The sequence below is a fragment of the Belonocnema kinseyi genome, chromosome 9 (assembly GCF_010883055.1).
Source record: "Belonocnema kinseyi isolate 2016_QV_RU_SX_M_011 chromosome 9, B_treatae_v1, whole genome shotgun sequence".
NCBI lineage: Eukaryota > Metazoa > Arthropoda > Insecta > Hymenoptera > Cynipidae > Belonocnema > Belonocnema kinseyi.
In genome coordinates, this window is record NC_046665.1 from 36,950,222 (window position 1) to 36,954,492 (window position 4,271).

Below are 4,271 nucleotides of genomic sequence, written 5' to 3' on the forward strand. Positions count from 1 at the left end.
TCCTTTTTTCCTCCCCTTCACTGCTAGTCGCGCTTGTCTTTTTTTGCCATTCGTCCAGACTTCTGTTCGAACCCGCGTTGCCTAGCTTGTTAAGGCGCTGTACATTTGAGGGCCTTCCGCGTTGCTTGCCCGTACCTAAGTTTGTTACCCTCCCCATCCGGGTCGACTTCTCGGCACTTTTATCTCGACACTGTTGCCCTCCGGCGCCAGTTTGTGGACTTCGCGTCGTCGGCATCCTACCTTTCCCAATGCTCCGTGACGTTTCCCGCCTTTATCACCTACCTCTTGCCCCCCCTGACCAAGCAACTATTTTTTCACTCCTAACCTCAAAAACTTCACACGCTCCAAATTTTCACTTCAAACCACTCACTACCACCCTTCACACCTTTGCCTTCACTCACCCTTCTTCCTTTACACTCAATCTCCGCACTTTCTGCCTTTTCTGCATCCACTCACCCTTATTTCCTTCACCAAAGCCAAAAATACACCACTTGAAAAGAGTTCTTTCGCGATCGATACCGGAAACGGAAGAGATGAAAAACGACGTAACCTCAAAATAATGCATACAATTTTTATTTAGCACAATACATTTTTTTGTTATTATCCCTCAAAAAAGAGTCCGGGGACGTCCGTTATGATATTTTATAGCATCTGTGAATTCAGTTTTTAAAAAATCTTCATTTTTGTGGAATAAAAGCCGAGGGAACTGTACCCGATTGACCACGCGACGAAGTATCACATGCCCTTAAGGAGTCGGATAGGGCCAGCCCTATCTACGCACAGGAGGCGCTGTTTTAGAAAGTGCAAAAGTGACAGTCGGTGCAAGTCCTACTTGGAATGTACTTATTATTTTATTAGATTTCCAGAACCCTGTTTAATATTTCGAAAGGGTGACATTCCCGAGGTTTCATTTAAAAGACATATTAAAAATTGCGCGAAATGCAGTAAAAGTGATATGTGGGTGAGGTTATGTGCGCACAGAGACGAGTACTTTTCCAACTAAACTCCTCTTTCAATGCACCACTTTATTCTAAAAATAATGTTATGCGTGTAATATTCAGTTTACTAGATGAATGTATCAGTTAAATAAATTCATTATTTTCATGTTGTGACTACAAATTAATAATTCTTCAATGGTTTTTTATCAATGAACATTCAATGCAGTACAGTGCTGACTCACAAATTTAATTTTGTGAAATTCCAAAGATTCAAGACTTTATTTTAAACAATTCAGTTTTGAGTTGTTTGATTTTGAATTACTTTCTTTCATTACAAAATTATGAAGAGAGTAAGTTATAAATTAAATATTATAAACTGAAATAACATTTGAATAGTATTTCAAAATGAATTAAAGCGTTTATTTATGAATCTATTAATTTTAAATTATTTTAATTACAAATAGTTTATGAAGATTTAAACAGACGTTTAAAGTTATAAATATAATATATAGTTATAAATAATATAATTATAAATAATAAACGTTTCTGAAAATTCTTAATTGAGCTTACTGTAAATTATCGTGTGATACGGCGTTCGTAATATTTTAAGTGATTAGATGTATTTTTTTCCCTCATAATTGGTCAAATTTCGATTTAAAAAATGAATTTAATGACATATTCCTCGCCCGTTACAAACAATTTATACCTTCTCCGTCAAACGGTGACCCTGATTTAAAAAGAACCATATAAAAACATGAATAAAACATATTTTCACTTTTTTCAGGTAATTTGCAAGCTAGGTGAATTTCAAATCTGACAACTCACTTATAATGATAGATATCAATTAATTTTCAACTGTATTACTTTAAAAATGCTTAATCAAACTTTTTATATATTTTGTTATTATTAAAATTATTTCACTTTTATGCAAAACACTATTTTTTCACTGTTGAAACCTTACGACTATACGCAGTATAAACATAACCTGCATTCCACATACCGGTCAATAAGTTGTTGTTTTTTCCCTTTGGTACATTGTTTTCTGCATTTAAACCACATGTTTCACTGACAAATGGTACTTTTGTCCACCTTTTTATGTAATAATTCAGCACCTGACACATCATTTTCATTCACTTTTGCATTAAAATTAGGTACGATATTGTACATTTTACCAAAAATATGACCGCAATTTTTAAATACCTGCTAAGTGCCATGTTGGCTTCCGCTCTTAAATGAAAAGCACTATTGCTATGAGTTTCTATGTGCGAAATATCGCCGCATGGCGGCGCTTCTCGCACGTGTCCCTACTTTAACGCCGATAAATGGGAAATTTTCTTAAAAACAATAATATTTATATAATATTTTATAAAATGTCAGCCTAATATGTTTACAAGAATACATAAATTCAAAGCGGTTGATTTGAGTAAAAATAAGTGTTAAAATTGAGTGAGTGAAGAAAAAGGAAGATATAGTGAAGTGCATTGTTCCAAACTGTCAATCCGGCTACGATTCGAGTTGTAATGACGGCGAGAAAATTCATTTTTTCAAAGTGCTTCAAAATTTAGTTGATATATATGTATATATCAGAAAGCAATAAATAGGGAAGATTTTTTTAGTAATAGGTGGCCAGTTTCTTTGCTACAAACATTTTTTCCCCGGTGATATTGTCTGGAAAAGGCTAGTGAAGGATCCTACTAGAAATGTTATATAACATCAGTATTTATAAATTATAACCAATATATATTTATAATACTTTATTCGAATATAATTTAGAAAATCAACGAAGAGATACTATTTTCCATTTGAATTGATTTAATTGTAATTTCCGAATTTTAAACTAAAAATGTTTTTTCCCCGGATGTGGCTGTTCCTCATCTGGTGATTATATTTTTACTTCACTTAAATCCCTTCTCGTTCGGGAGGATTTTTTGTTTGAAAAATGAGGAAGCAATTAAAAAGAAAGATAAATAAAATTTTTATATCTGGTCTTCTGATCTTTTATTGTCGTGTAAATCATTATAGACCTATTATGATTTTCCTATAATGAATTTCCTATATCTTTTTAGTGATTATAGGAATAATGATTGAAATAATTATAGAACAAATTGTAGGCAAATAATTATAAAAATAAATAATAATATTAAAATAATTATAGCAAAAAGTAGAAGGAATTATAAATCAATAATTTATTTTGATCTACTCACACAATAGTAGATAAAAATTGACATATTTGAAGAAGCTTTGTTCAAGAATGGAGGTATAATGAACCTTAAAAGCTATGGGTATCTTCTACTTTTTCCAGTAATTATTTCAATATTTCAATATTAATAATTTATATAATTATTTTACTATGATTTTCCCTATAATTAATCGAATAATTATTCTTATCAGTAGCCATTAAGTCGTCCAAAATTATAGTAATTTCATTATAGGAAAATAATTATAGGCCTATAATGATTTTTCTGTACTTACACTTTCTCCTAAAGGATAGCCGGAAGGTCTATATCGACGGGTGAGTGGAACAACGTAGTGTCTTATTTTTGTTTCAAGATACGTCGTGTCTAGGCACAATCCCAATACATGTCGTATCTAGATTGTGGTTGAACAGACGTAGTATTTCGCTCGCAGATTCAAAAGACGTCGTATCTCGTTGACCGCCCAAGAGACGTCGTGCCTTTTTCGCGGTTCAAAAAACGTCGTATCTCATGCGCGACTGCAGCAGCGCTACTCAAATTTCGCGCTTCAGTTTATGACTGCTTCTCACTGAATCCTATGGCGCCCTTTCCTAATGCGCGAAACCCGACGCGCAGCAGCAGGGACCACGAAGGCGGCTATAAATCGCGGCGACTAGATTGCTCCAGAAGCAGTCTAGCCGACCATCCGCCGCCACTTGAGTATTCAAAAGTGTTTTTATTTTATACTTTTTAAAATCAAATATAAACCGGAATTTTACAAATACTTTTCTTAGCCAATCGCAATCACTCTCACAGTGTAGGTTCTTGTAATTTAGTGTATTAGGAGTGGGTAAAACGCTTGGTGAGCTGTTTGTCTCAGTCAATTCGTCAGTACAGCTATGAGTGAGCAACAGGTTCCAGCGTCCGTTGCACAACGGGTTATAATAAAGTTTTTAACTAAAGAAGGCGTTAAACCGTGCGAAATTTGGACTCGATTGAAGGATCAGTATGGGGATGATACTCTGTCTAAAACTCAAGTGTCTGATTGGGCCAAAATTTTAAGAGTGGACGAGAAAGTGTGGAAAATGTGAGTCATAATCGACGTCCAAGATCAAGTGTCTCTGGCGATAACATTGGTGTAGTTCGTGACCTTATTGAA